The sequence below is a fragment of the Otolemur garnettii genome, unplaced genomic scaffold (genome assembly GCF_000181295.1).
Source record: "Otolemur garnettii isolate 467f Iridium unplaced genomic scaffold, OtoGar3 scaffold00123, whole genome shotgun sequence".
Taxonomy (NCBI): Eukaryota; Metazoa; Chordata; class Mammalia; order Primates; family Galagidae; genus Otolemur; species Otolemur garnettii.
Window position 1 is genome coordinate 227923 of NW_003852518.1, and position 15769 is coordinate 243691.

At 41.7% G+C, this 15769-nt stretch overlaps 1 protein-coding gene across 4 annotated transcripts in view; it reads left to right on the top strand.

Annotated features, from left to right (window-relative positions):
• The window catches only part of COBL (cordon-bleu WH2 repeat protein), a 314424-nt gene that overhangs the window by 108603 nt on the left and 190052 nt on the right, over positions 1-15769 (top strand). The gene's annotated exons all lie outside the window — the stretch shown is intronic.

Here is a 15769-nt window from a genome sequence, read left to right on the forward strand (position 1 = left end):
GGGATGTGGGAGAGATGAGCACTTGGTCCCTGGGCCTCACAGGTGTGATGGTGTGAACAGGGGGATGTGGGAGAGATGAGCACATGGTCCCTGGGCCTCACAGGTGTGATGGTGTGAACAGGGGTGTGTGGGAGAGATGAGCACAAGCAGCTCAAGAAGGGTCCCCAGCGCCTCCTGGTCACAGACACAGTAATTGCCAGTCCATTTCTCCCCTGACCCAGTTCCAAGGATCTGGTAGGATCACCGGCTTGTGATTAAGGTAGAAGGCCCCTCAATTAGAGGAGGGCAGTTGATTAATTGGCCGCAGCTTGATGGGAACAGGCCTCTCTGGCTTTTCGTGTCCCAGATTCATGCTCCCTAACCAGCCCCTGGCTGTCACCTGTGTGGTCCCTCTATGAAAGAAGACTCATTTTTTTCTTATTGAAGCCATTGTCTCCTGCAAATGTTTTTGAAGTCTGTTCACATTTGGAAAATAGTAACTTTTTAAATTAAAAAATGGAGACCATAACAGATACAACAGATTTTACCTCTGCATTACTGGCAGTTAAAGACATTTGGGGAACAGAAGGTTAACAAAATTGGAAGGAAAAAGGATGTTTAGGAGTAATGGGAGGGAAAACCTGAGATCTGCTCCCATGACCCCGGCCCCTGCTGACTTGGTTTTGGGGTAGTCAGTCCCCTCTGTTACTACTATATTTCATTCTTTTAGTGAACCTAGGATTTAACCTGAATATTGACAGACAATGAAAGAGAGAGATTTCCTTGAGGTCCCTGAAATCACTGAAAATGATGTTCACAGGGGCTCATCAGTGAGGGTGGGGGAATCCCTAGCTGGGGTTGGCTTCCTTAACATACCTAACTTTATTCGACATCCTGAGAGTGTCTAAGCGTCTCGGGTTCATTCTTTGTAAGACTGGGTAAACTTTTATTTTGCAATGCCTGAAGGATGTTGCTATAGAACCGGCGTCCTCAAACTACGGCCCGTGGGCCACATGTAGCCCGCCTAGGACGTTTATCTGGCCTGCGGGGTGTTTTTGCCGCTGCTGCCTATGGTCTTAGCAGCCGACTCATCCTAGGGCCTGCAGTCTGGCTCTCCAACGGTCTGAGGGACAGTGAACTGGTCCCCTGTTTAAAAAGTTTGAGGACCCCTGCTTAAGAAGGATCTAACACCCCAGCATTTGCTGGGAGCAGGGCAGCATCCAGCCACACTTGGACAGGCCAGTCCTCTGCCCTGAGCTAGGCTAATTCTCCAAAAAATTCAACATAGAAATAATGGGAACAAACTAATCACCAATTTAGCAGGCAGTGGCCTTGTGTCTGCCATGTGCCAGCACTGTGCTGTAGCCACCTTGTCAGGTGGGCTCTATAGTTCTGCCCATGCCAACAAGGATCCCAGCACAGAGGGTGGGCAGCTGCTCTGCCCAGAGAAGCAGTGACTGCTGCTGCCAGGGTCCCATCCCAGGCAGGGTGCCGCCCAGCACCTGCTCTGAACCGCAGGCACTGTGGGAAAGGACACCCAGCCCTAATTAAACTCACAGATGAGGGTGGGAGATGAGCTGGTGAGGCCAGTAGAGCTGACTGGGCGGCCTCTTCCAGTCTGCAGAAGATCTTCCCCAGGGCCCAGTGGCACGATGACCTCCTGAGTTCTTGTGGAGAGATACACATATGCCCAATTAGAGAATCATTACTCCTTTGTTCATAGGACATGGGAGGCCAGTTGGGATCTAATGAATCTGTAAAGAAAACCCTCAGGGGAGCAGGCACCACCCAGCACCTCTCTGTCCATTGTGGGCACTGCCATTGTACCAAGGGCTGCCAACCTCTCTCTCCCCAGCACCTCTCTGTCCATTGTGGGTGCTGTCTTTGTATTGAGGGCTGCCAGCCTCTTTCTCTCTGGGTAAATTTCTCCAGCAGCATTAATGGAGCCTTAAAAGAGCTGGCTGACTGGAGTTTGGCATTTGAAATGTCAGCTAGTAGCAGCCTGCAGGATGTGGGGCAAAGTGCAGGCGTGCCTCTCACACCTCGCTGAGCAAGGACACACCCAGGAAAGGGTGCACTGGCAAAGTGGTAAATCAAGCCACATTTAAATGAGTCTGGGAAGTTCCCACAAAGTGTCAGGCTCTGCAGAAAACACTGAACGATGAGCCCACACTTTTGGAACCGTGTCCTCACATGTTTGGGCTTGTGTGCCCTCATTAGAAAGCTGTGCCCAGCAGGCACTCAGGCAGAGCAGCCTGTGTGGGAGCAGTGCCACGACGTGCTTGGCCCCTCTTGACCCTGAGCCTCCTCACTGTCACCTGAAGTCCTCCAGCTTGGAAGCAGGTGCCAGCTGCCAGGAAGGGAGGGTGCCCCATGTGGTCCTCCAGGGTGGAGGGGAATGGGTTCTGTGCCCTTCAGTGATGTGAGCGTTTGGGATAGCCCGTGCGGGTTGCTGTTTATTACCGTGTTCTTACAGTGTGGTGGGGTAGGGGGGTATTGCTTCCTTCTCTCCCGCTTCCAAATTTAGTGTAAATTTGTGCAGTTAAGTTGATGATAAACTACTTGCACCCTTGACTGTTGGAGACGGGGCTACAGCTTTCATGCTGAGGTGCTCCCTGGCATAGCTGCACCATTTATGGGGGTGGGGGGTGAAGGCCCCATCACGGACGCTGGCAGGACCCTGAGTGACCACTGCAGGGACTGCTGTAAGAGGCGGGTTTCTTCTCTGTGATGGGGAGAAGCTGTGGATCCTTGGCCTACCTGCCACCTTTCCCGGCACCTGCCTCAATTACTGGACTAAAGGAGCAGAAGGAACATTAGGAGCCTCTGTATACTTTTTTGTGTTCTTTGATTATTGATTTGTATCTGTTATTTGGTGGAGGCAGTCACTGGGTAAGGATGAGAGAGGGAGAGAGCAAGAGGGCATTAGAGCAGCTGGGCAGGAACTCAAGTATCCCGTCCCATTCTCAGATTTTCTCATGTGGACCAGAGAAAATACCAAGAAGGGCTGCTGCAGGTCAACAGTGAGTGGGGTCAGTCACACGGCGTCACTGGCATTTTTAAGAAGTCTGATGGCCATGCTGAGGGTTTCCAGGGGAGCGACATCATGGTGCTGTCGTGTTCCCTGCTTGGCTCCACAGCCTTGTTGTTGAGATAAAGATTCTAACCAGGAGCTGGGAGAATCAAGATCACGGCAGTTGGTAGCCAGAGGAGTGTGTGGCCTCACTCTGTGCTCCCTGAGGCAGGAGTCCCAGTGTCCCCTGGTTGGCAGGTGCTGCTTTGTAATCACTTCCTGGACACTGTCATGGAGACAGTGTTGAACATTGTATGAATCAGAATGTTACTGATGTTCTTTCCCTGTAGTACTCAGATGAAGAAGAAGGCACTTTGGCTAATACGTGAGGGTTTGGTTTGCCTGTGGGTCTATTGCTCTGTGCTCAGGCCCCCGCAGCAGCTCAGGCCCAGCATCAGAGGGGGAGTGAGTGAGGGGCCATACCCAGGCGGGCACCAGGGCTTTACTTGTTTTGTTCGAGTTCAGAGCATTCCCAATGCCCTGGTAATACACCACCCCTGGTAGGTGACCTATAATCATTTGCTCAATTAAATATGTACTTTTATGGCAGTTTCCTTCCATTGCATTGATCTCAAAATGAGTATCTCTTTTTTCAAGTGCCTATCAGGAAGAATGATTTTCTTTTCCTTTTTTTTTTTCAGCTTTATTGGGGGTATAATTGACAAATAGTAATTGTATATACAGGGTGGCCATAAAGTTCTTGGACAATTTTAAATCCCACAGTATTTTAAATTGCACCCGAGCTTTATGGCTATCCTGTATTTAAGGTGTATAACATGATGTTGATATGCAAATATCTTTGTGAAATGGTCACCACAATAAAGGAATTAACATATCCATTGCCACATAGATACCTTGTGTGTGTGCATATGCATGTGACCATGTGTGGCAATGCCCACTGTGGGCACCCCATCCCTGCAAGAATAAAAACAGCTGGGACACGGATTGAAGGTACAAGCCTGCGAGAGCGGGGCTTCCCATGGGTGCAGGGAGAGCCCGGAGTAGCCTCTGTCGTGGCCTTTTGTTGAAGCATTTATACAACAGGTGTGGCATCATACGCTGGGTGCTCTTTCCCCACAGGCTTGACTCCCAACCTCTTGCACCACAAATGTCCAGAGTGTAACACCCGCTTGCTAAGGAGCAACTGATCTTATTTCCTTAATGCATGCGGTTGCTTGAGTCTAGTCCCCGAGCTGCCAAACATCTCGATGCTGGCTAGGGCATTGTCCCACTCCCAGCGCCTCCCTCAAGAACTAGTGGTGCTCAGTCTCCTGCATGTGTGCGTGTGCGTGTGCGTGTGTGTGTGTGAACACTGACCCTCTGCCTACTCAGCACGTTCCGAGCATACAGGCAGCACTGCAGCTGTAGTCTCCCTGTTAGACTCTGGAATTTATTCATCCTACGAAAGGGAAACTTTGCACTTTGAGCACCTCCTCCTCTCCTGCCCCTGAAACCCCCATTCTACTCTGGATCCCACATGTAAATGAGATCTTGCCATGTTTGGCTTTCTGTGTCCGGCTTATGTCACTTAGCATAGCATCCTCTGGGTCATATATGGCAGGATTCCCTTCCTTCTGTGGAGGTGGGAGGGAGACAGAGTCTCACTCCCCTGCCCAGGCTAGAGGGCAGTGGCATCATCATAGCTCACTGCAACCACAAACTCCTGGGCACAAGCCATCATCCTGCTTCAGAGTGCTGGGATTTCAGGCGTGAACCACTGTGCCCAGCCAGAAACTTCCCCTTTTTAAGGTTGAGTAATATTCCATTGTATGTATGTACCACATTTTCTTTAACTATTTATCCATTAAGGGACATTTAGATTATTTCCATATCTTGGCTATCGTGAATAATGCTACAATAAATATGGGTACGCAGATGTCTTTTAAGGATTCTGATTTAATTTTCTTTGGTAATACACTCAAAAATAGGGTTGCTAGATCGTATGTCATTCTATTTTTAATTTTTTGAAGAACCTTCATACTATTTCCCATAATGACTGTACCAATTTACATTCCCCCAACAGTGTGCAAGATTTTTATTTTCTCCATGTTGTCACTGATGCTTGTCATCATTTGTCTTTTTTTGTAATTGCTATTCTCACCACTGTGAAGTGATACTGTGGTGGTGAGTGATCCTATGGTATTTTCCTGATAGTGATAATGACACTTTTTCATGCACCTGTTGGCCATTTGTATGTCTTATTTTGAGAAATGTCTATTCAGGTCCTTAGCCCATTTTTAAATTTGGTTATTTGCTTTTGAGTTGTGAGAGTTCCATTATTGGCTTTGGATATTAACCTCTTATCAGATATAGGCTTAGCAAGTATTTTCTCCCATTCTGAAGTTTGTTGATTGTTTTGTTTGTTGTACAGAAACTTCTTAGTGAGATTCAGTCCTGTTTGTCTGTCTGTTCTCTGGTTCCCCATGCTTTTGGTGTTGTACCCAAAACATCATTGTTCAGTCCAGTGTCATATAGCATTTCCCCTATGTTTTTCTTCTCATATTTTTATGGTTTGGGGGTTTACATTTAAGTCTTTAATTCATTTTGAGATGATTTTTCTATATGGAGGGAGATAAGGATCCATGCCATTTTTCTGTTTGTGGATATCTGCTTTCCCAGTGCCGTTTATCGAGCAGCTGCTTTCCCATCATGTTCTTGGCCTCCCTGGTGAAGATCAGTTGACTCTAAAAGCATAGATTTCTTTTGGGGCTGTTTTGTTCCATTGGTCAGTCTGATTTTATTCAGATACCATACTGTTTTGCTTACTGTAGGTTTGCAAGATATTTTGAAGCCAGAATATGTGGTGCTTCAAACATCATCTTTACGGTTGCTTTGACTATTCAATTTTTTTTGTTGTTGTTCTATATGAATTTTAGGGTTGTTTCTTTTCTGTTCTGCAAAGAATGCCGTTACATTGATTCTGTAGATCTCCTTGTGTGGTATGGACATTTAAACAAATCAATATTCATTCTTCCAATCCATGAATAAAAAATGTCTTTCTGTTTATCTGTGTCTTCTTTGATGTAGTTTTTCTTCAATGTATTGTAATATTTGTTGTACCTGTCTTTCACCTGTTCAGTTAAGTTTCTTTCTACATATTGCTTTTGTTGCTATTGTAAATGGGATCATTTTCTTAATTCCTCTAGATAGGTTATTGTTTGTGTGTAGAAATTCCGCTGATGGTTTATATTGATTTTGGACCCAGGATATTTACTGAACTTATTTATTACTTCTCAGGGTTGTTTGTTGTTTTGAATCTTCAAGGTTTTCTACATATATGATCATGTCATCTGCAAACAGAGATCATTTCAGCTCTTCTTTTCTGATTTGCATACCTTTTATTTATTTTTCTTGTCTAATGCCTCTGCCTAGAACTTCCACTACTATATAGAATACAAGTGGTGTGGGTTGGTGCCCATAGCTCAATGGTTAGAGTGCCAGCCACATGCACTGGGGCCGCTGGGTTCAAACCCAGCCGGGGCCTGCTAAAAACAACAATGGCAACAACAACAAATAGCTGGGTGTTGTGGTGGGCGCCTGTAGTCCCAGCTACTTGGGAGGCTGAGGCAGGAGAATTACTTGAGTCCAGGAGTTGGAGGTTGCTGTGAGCTGTGACGCCATGGTAATCCACTTAGGGCAACAAAGTGAGACTCTGTCTGAACAACAACAAAAAAAGCCAAAGAATACAAGTGGTGAGTTTGGGCATCTTTACCGTATCTGGATCTTACAGCAAAAGCTTTCAGTTTGTCTTTATTGATTATAATGTTACTTGAGAGCTTTTCATATGTAGTTTTTATCGTGTTGAGTTAGGTTCCTTCTCTACTATTTTGATGAAAGTTTTATCATGCATGTATTTTGAATTTTGTGAGATGCTTTTTCTGTATCTGTTGATGATTCCATGGTTTTTATGATTCATTCTGTTAATGTGCTGTGTAACATTGATTGACTTGCTTATGTTGAGCCATCCTTGCATCCTAGGGATAGATTCTGCTTGGTCATGGTGTAAAATCCTTTTAATGAGCTATTGAGTTTTGTTTGCTAGTATTTTATTGAGAATTTTTGCATCTATGTTATCAGGGCTATTGGCTTGTAGTATTCTTTTCTTTTCTTTTTTTGAGACAGAGCCTCAAGCTGTTGCCCTGGATAGAGTGCTGTGACATCACAGCTCACAGCAACCTCCAACTCCTGGACTCAAGTAATTCTCCTGCCTCAGCCTCCTAAGTAGCTGGGACTATAGGCACCCGCCAACCAAAAACCAGCTGTTTTTTGGTTGCAGCCAACATTGTTGTTTGGCGGGCCTGGGCTGGATTCAAACCCGTCAGCTCAGATGTATGTGGCTGGCACCTTAACTGCTTGAGCCACAGGCACCGAGCCTAGTATTCTTTTCTTTTGGTCTGACTTAGGTGTCAGGGTGGTACTAGCCTCATAAAATTACTTTGAAAGTGTTCCTTTTTAAAGTATATTTTGGAAGAGTTTAAGAAGCATTGGTAATAATTATTCTTTGACTATTTGGTAAAGTTATTCATAAATCCATTTGGTTCTGAGCTTTCTTTGTGGTGAGGTTTAGTTGCCGATTCAATCTCCTTATTTGTTACTGGTCTGTTAAGAATTTCTGTTTCTCCTTGATTCAGTTTTGGTAAGTTGACTGTATCTAGGAATTTATCCCCTTTTTTCTAGATTGTCTGATTTGTTGATGTGTTACTATTTATAACACTGCTTAGTGATCTCTTTTTATTTCTGAGACATCTGTCATAATGTCTCCTCTTTCATTTTTTATTTTGTCTGTTCTCTTTTTAGTCTAGGCAAGGGACTGTAGATTTTATTTTTCTCTTCTCTATTTCAGCTATCTTTGCTATAATGTTTTAGTTGTTTCCTTTCTTATGATAACTTTGGGCTTAGTTATTCTTATTCTAGCTCCTTGAAGTGTACTGTTAGTTTATTTGAGGTCCTTCATCTTTTTTAATGTAGGAACTTACTGCTACAAAATTTCTACTTAGTACTAATTTTGCTGCTTCATTTAAGTTTTGGTAAGCATTTTATTTAATCAATACATTGAATGACCCCTCTAACCACTATTATTATTATGCCATTTTGTAGATGACAGAATGGTCAGATCAGGTATAGAAGCAGGTTATGTTATCTGCCTAAGGTCATGCAGCCAGCAAATACTGGGGCCAGGATTCAAACCGGCTCATCTGACCCTAAAAACCAGCTATGCTATGGGGTAGACCATTGAATGTTTATTTTATTTTACTTATTTTTTATTTTTATCTATTTATTTTATTGTTGGAGATTCATTGAGGGTACACACAACCAGATTACATTGATTGCATTTGTTAGATAAGGACCGTCTTATAATTGTGTCCTGCCCCCCAAAAGTGTACCACACCCCTTGTCCCCCACCCCTGCCCTTTTTCCCTTTCTCAGCTCCCCCACCCCCTATCCATCTACTAGTACATTAATTGTCCTCAGAGCAGAATTGAGTACATAGGATACTTGCTTCTCCATTCTTATGATGCTTTAATAAGCATAATGTTGTTTCACATCCATCTAGATTAATACAAATGATGTGAAGTCTCCATCTTTTTTTAGTGGCCAAATAGTATTCCATGGTATACATACAGCATAGGTTATTAATTCATTCCTGGGTTGGTGGACATTTAGGCTGTTTCCCTATTTTGGAGATTGTAAATTGAACTGTAATAAACAGTTTAATGCAAGTGTCCCTGTGGTAAAAGGATTTTTTTTCTTCTGTGTAGAAGCCCAGCAATGGCATTGCTGGATTAAATGTGAGGTGTACATTGAGTTCTTTGAGGGTTCTCCATACTTCCTTCCAAAAAGGTTGTATTAGTTTGCAGTCCCACCAGCAGTGTAAAAGTGTTTCTTTTCTCTCCATGTCCACGCCAATATCTGCAGCTTTAAGACTTTGTAATGTGGGCCATTCTCACTGGGGGTTAGATGGTAACTCAGGGTGGTTTTAAATTGCATTTCTCTAATATTAGGGATACTGAGCATTTTTTCATGTTTGTTAGCCATTTGTCTGTCTTTTTAGAGAAACTTTTATTCATATCTCTTGCCCAGTGATATAAGGGACTGTTGGCTTTTTTCATGTGGACTAATTTAAGTTCTCTGTAGATCCTAGTTATCAAGCTATTGTCCAATTCAAAATATGCAGATATCCTTTCCCAATGTGTAGGTTATCTATTTGTTTTGGTGGTTGTCTCCAGCAGAAGCTTTTCAGTTTCATTAAATCCCATTTGTTTGTTTGTTTATTTTTTTAAGTTTATTGTTGGGGATTCATTGAGGGTACAAGAAACCAGGTTTCACTGATTGCATTTGTTAGGTAAGTCCCTCTTACAATCTTGTCTTGCCCCCAAAAGGTGTGGCACAAACCAATCTCTGCCTCTTCACGCCATTAACATTTATTGAGATAATTGATATGTGTGGTAGTGTTCTATTCATCTTATTTTGTGAGAGTCCATTGCTTAGTTTTATCTTCTGCATCATTGTGGAAATTATGTTCTGTCCTTTAATTTCCGAGTTCTTACTTTGCTATTGATCCAGTGTGATGGTCAGCGTATAGAATGGGTTGAAGTATTTCCTGCAGAGCTCGTCTTGTTGTGGCAAATTTCCTCAATGTTTGTATATCAGTAAATGATTTGATTTCTCTGTCAATTTTAAAGGTTGGCTTAGCAGGATATAGAATTCTGGGCTGGAAATTGTTCTGTTTAAATAGATTAAAGGTAGATGACCATTGTCTTCTGGCTTGGAAAGTTTCATTAGAGAGGTCTGCAGTCACCCTGATGCATTTGCTCCTGTAGGTCCATTGGCGCTTACTCCTGGCAGCTTGAAGAATCTTTTCTTTTGTCTTGACTTTGGACGGGTTCATCACAATGTGTCTTGGAGAACTTCAGTTAGAGTTGAGGCACCCTGGGTTCCGATATCCCTCTGAAAGGAATGTGTCAGAATTGTTGGTGATATTTGGGAAATTTTCATTTATAATATTCTCAAGTATGGCTTCCATTCCCCTGGGGCATTCTTCTTCTCCTTCTGGGATACCTATAACTCATAAGTTTGAACGCTTCATAAAGTCCCATAATTCTGTCAGTGAGTGTTCTGCTTTCTCTCTTTTTTTTGCCTTTTTAACTATCTGAGATATCTCAAGAGCTTTGTCCTCTACCTCTGAGATTCTTTCTTCTGTGTGATCTAATCTGTACTTGATATTTTCGGTTTCATCTTTAAGTTCCTGAATTGATGGCTTCAGTTCCTTCAGCTCTGCTATATCCTTTCTATATTATTCATATCGTTCATCTCTAATTTGATTATGTTTTTGGATTTCCTTTTGGTTATTTTCCACTTTATCAGTATTTTCCTTCATTATTTTCATCATCTGTATTCTAAATTCCCTTTCTGTCATTTCTAACATTTCTTTATAGGTGGAATCCTCTGCCGTAGCTTCTTCACAGTCCCTTGGTGGGGAGGGTGCTCTGGACTGGTTTTTCATGTTGCCAGGATTTTTCTGCTTGTTCTTCCTCATGAGTGATTCATCTGCTTCCTTTCCCTAATTATCCTATCACTTCCTCTTGCTTTTTAAGTTACTGTGCCTCTGGAGTAGGGTTTCGATGAGTCCTTTTGGTATAGGACCAGAAGGATGAGAAGATTGAAGATCAGGAAGAAAAAAGGGGGAAAAAAAAAAAAAAGGAAAGGAAAAGGAGAGTGGGTGGGTAAAAGGGAATATAACAAAAAGAAGAGAGGCACAGAAAGGGAGACAGGAGCAATTTAGGTGTACAGTAGGGTATTTTGACCCAATCTTTAAAGCCCCCAGCTCTGGGGGTGCCAAGTTGTGTTGTTCCCTTGAGGTCAGCAGCTCTTTGCTAGCCTGTTCAGACATGGTACCCCACCTCCATCAAGTAGAAAGGAAAGACCAAAATGCTATAAATCAAACTAAAACAAGCAAACAGAAAACTTTAGGGATAAAATTAGGCAAAAAACCATATAATAGAGGGGAAATACTAGCAGAAATGAAGTTCTAATTGTTAAAAAAGGCAACAATGAAAAATTATATTTAAACTAGAAAAATGAAGAAAGGAAAGAAACAAAAAATCTGTAGGCTCAGTTCCTGTGGCTCAAGTGGCTAACATACCAGCCACATACACCTGAGCTGGTGGGTTTGAATCCAGCTCTGGCCTGCCAAACAACAATGACGGCTGCAACCAAAAAATAGCTGGGTGGTGTGGTGGGTGCCTATCTGGGAGGCTGAGGCAGGAGAATCACTTGAGCCCAGAAATTGGAGGTTGCTGTGAACTGTGATGCCATAGCACTCTACCTAGGGCGATAGCTTGAGGCTCTGTCTCAAAAAAAAAAAAAAAGAAAAAGAAAAATCTATAGGGAAAATGTTGAAATTAAAAGAAAAAAAAAGCAAAAAACAAATAAAACAAAAAACCCAAACAAAGAAAAAGCAACGCCCCCCCTCCCCGCCCCCAAAAAACACAACCAACCAAACAAAACCCAAAGCAGTATGTGTGTGTGTATATATATATATATGTGTGTGTATATATATATCTTGCTGAATATTGCCTGGGCAACAGGTGATCTTCTGAGGTATGAGATATTATCAAATCACAATGCTGATACAGCTGTAAGAGATGGAGACTGGAGGCCTCTGCTGATTTCTCAAACCCCGCAGGGTGGAGAGCCTAAACCTCACCTCAGCCTGCTTAAAAGGCACTTTAAACTGCCAACCTGGGCTAAGCAGAAGCTTTCCTGGGAAAGCACTTGTTGCTGAGATCCCTCCTGAAGTGGCTATCCACTTACCCAGTGTGCCAAAACCAATCTCACACTATGCCCCTGAGGGGCAAGGCTGTAAGGCATCTCAGTCCCTGCCTTTAGGCTGCTCAGTCACTAGATTACTTGCTCCCACCGTATCCTTGCTCTGATACCCTGAGGGCAGAGCTTGCCAGGGCAGTTCTCCCACAATGGCTCCGTGAGGCCCACAGCCGAACACTATTAGCTCTGTCTGGCTCAGTGGCTCAGTCTGGGGCCCTAGACAATGCTTAAAGTCCTCTGCTCTCTTGCCCAAGTTCTCCCAAGGTAGTTTAAGTGAGTGCCAAGTCCAAAAAAACCCCCAATAGCTCACAAGTAAGGCTTTTCCTGTTTGCAATCTCACTGCTGCTGAATTTACAGCTGCCAATGGGATTAGACCAAAGGAACACAGGCAAAGACTTGGCAGTTATCCACTATTTTTGTTCTCTTTATGGGGTTTAGAAGTCCCTCGCTGACTCTCTGTGTCTCCAAAGGGATGTTTCTGGGCAGATCCGACCAGCCAGAGATGCCTGAAGTCTCCTCTCTACGGACTCACAGTGCCCAGTTGCAAGGAAGTTGTTACTTGGCCACCATCTTGCTCCTAATCCCCCATTTGTTTCTTTTTGTCTTGCAGCACTTGCCACAAAATTCTTCCTCATAAAGTCCTTCCCCATGCCAATAGCTTCCAGTGTTTTCCCCACACTTTCTTGGAGGATTTAATTGTTTCATGCCTTAGATTTAGGTCTTTTATCTGTCTTGAATCAATTTTTGTGAGTGGAGAAAGGTATGGGTCCAGTTTCATTCTTTTACCTGTGGATATCCAGTTCTCCCAGCACCATTTATTGAATAGGGATTCTCTCCCCCAGTATGTGTTCTTGTTTGGTTTATCAAAGATTAAGTGGCTGTGAGATGTTACTTTCATCTCCTGGTTTTCTATTTGTTTCCAAACATCTTATGTCTCTATTTTGTCTGTCAATACCATGCTGTTTTGATCATTATGGCTTTGTAGTTCAGTCTAATGTTTGGTAGGCTGATGCCCCCAGCTTTGTGTTTTTATTACTAAGAACAAAATGATAAAAGTAATATGCGTTGGCTATATGCTTTTTTTGGTTACATACAAAGTGAAGAACTATTTTTTTCCAAGTCTGGAAAGTATGATGTTGGTATTTAATAGGGATAGCATTGAATCTGTAGATTGCTTTGGGAAGTATAGACATTTTAACAATGTTGATTCTTTCCAGCCATGAACATTATATGTTTTTCCATTTGTTCATATCTTCTGCTATTTTTTTCTTAGGGTTTCATAGCTTTCTTTATAGAGTTCCTTCACCTCTTTTGTGAGGTGTATTCCTAGGTATTTCATTTTCTTTGAAGCTACTGAGAAGGATATTTGTCTTTGATTTCCTTCTCATCTTGGCTGTTATTGGCATATACAAAGGCACTTGATTTGTGGAAATTGATTTATATACTGAAATGTTACTGTATGTTTTTATCACTTCTAGGAGTCTTGTGGTTGAGTCTTTGGGTCTTATACTTATTCTCTAAGTATAAGATGATCTCCTTAGCAAAGAGGGAGAATTTCACTTCCTCTGCCTCCCTTTAGATGCCTTTAATTTCCTTCTTTTGCCTGACTATATTGGCTAGAACTTTCAGTACTACTATAGTAATGGAGCTAGAGGACACCCTTGTCTTTGTCCAGTCCTGGTGGAAAGCTTTCAGGTTCACTCAATTCAGTATTATTAGCTATGTGTTTGTCATAGATGGCTTTAATCAATTTAAGAAATTTGCCACCAATGCCTGTATTCTTCAGCATTCTAATTAAAAAAGGATATTGAATTTTATCGAATACTTTTCCTGCATCTATTGAGAGGATCATATGGTCTTTGTTTTTGTTCTTGTTGATATTGTGAATTATGTTTATGGATTTGCTTATGTTAAACCAGCCTTGCATCCCTGGGATGAATCCTACTTGACGTTTTTGATGATAAGCTGTGATGTATTGGCTAGGATTTTCATGAGAATTTTTGCATCTTTATTTATTAGTGAAATTGGTCTGACGTTCTCCTTTTTAGTTGGGTCTTTTCTTGGTTTTGCTAACAGGGTGATGTTTGCTTCATAGAATGTGTTGGGGAAGATTTCTTCCCCCTTAATTTTTTTTTGAATAATTCTCCAGTATGGATATAAGCTCTTTGAAGGTTTGATAGAATTCTGGTGTGAAGCCATCTGTACCAGGGCATTTTTTTGTTAGGAAAATTTTTTATTGTTTCTTTGATCTCAGTGCTTGAAATTGGTTTGTTTAAAATGTCCTGTTTCATCTTATGGGAGGGGGTGTGATTCCAAGTATTGATCCATTTCTTCTACATTGTTAAATTTCTGGGCATAGAGTTTCTTGGAGTAGTCAGAGATAATCTCTTGTATATCTTGTGGGATGTTGTTACTTCTCCTTTATCATTCCTGATTGAGGTTAAAAGAGATACTCTTTTCTGTTTCTAGAAAGTCTGGTCAAGGGTTTATCTATTTTATTTACCTTTTCAAAAAACCAACTTTTTATTTCATTAGTTTTCTGAACAATTTTTTTTGTTTTCAATTTCATTAATCTGATTTAATTTTGCCTATTTCTTTCCTTTGGTTGGGTTTAGGGTGAGATTGTTCTTTTTCCAATTCCATAAGGTAGTTTATGAATGTGCTGATGTGCTCACTTTCTGTTTTTCTAAGGTAGGCATCCATTGTGATAAATTTTCCTTTCAGGAGTGCAAGTTTTGGTAACTATGTCTTCATTGTTGTTATGTTTGAGGACATCAACACATTCCTCTTTTGCCTCTTCCTGAACCCAACTATCATTCAGCATGAAGTTGTTTAGTTTCCAAGACTTTGTGTGGAGTTGAGCTTCACCTTTATGGTGTCATGGTCTGAGAAGAGACATAGTACAAATTTTATTCCTTTAATTTTGTGGAGGTTTGATTTGTATCCTAGAATGTGATCTATTTTGGAGTATATGCCATGAGCTGATGAGAAATAAGTATATTCTTTTGCTTTGGGATGTTGTGTTCTGTATATGTCTATTAATCCCATTTGTTCTAGTGTGATGCATAAGTCCTTTGCATCTTTGTTTATTTTCTGTTTACAGGATCTGTCTAGTTCTGGTTAGAGGGTTTTGAAGTCCTTGATTATTAAGGTGTTATGGGATATCTTACTCCTGAGACCTGTCAAGGTCTGTTTCATAAATCTGGGAGCATTTAAGTTAAAGGCATAAATGTTTAAAATTGACATGTCTTCTTGTGGTATTGTTCTTTTGATCAGTATAAAGTGTCCATTTTTGTTTTTCTTAACTAAAGTTGCTTTGAATCCACTTGTATCTTTGAATAAGATTATAATCCCTCCTTTCTTCTGATTTGCATTTGCCTGAAAGATTGTTTTTCATCCCTTAACCCTGTGTCTTGATTTGTTCTTCAAGGCTGGGTCTGTCTCGTGGAGACAGCATAAGGATGGCTTGTGTTGTTTAATCCAGTCAGCCAGCCTGTGACTCTTCAGTGGGAAATTCAATCCATTGACATTTATTGAGAGTATTGATAAGTGTTGTGGAATTCTATTCATCTTATTATGAGATAGTTTGTTGTGTATTTTTATCCTTTGTGCCTTTGTGGAAGCTAAGCTCCAGCCTTTGGCTTTTAGGTGTTTACTTTGGTGGTGGTCCATTGTGGTGTTGAGTGTTGAGAATAGGTCTAAATATTTCCTGTAGAGTTGGTCTTATTGTGGTGAATTTCCTTAGTGTTTGTATATTTGGAAGATATTTGATGTTTCTATCAATTTTGAAGCTAAGTTTAGCATGATACAGGATTCTAGGCTGAAAATTATTTTAAGGATGTTGAAAATGGATGACCATGCTCTTCTGGCTTGGAGTGTATCAGTTGAGAA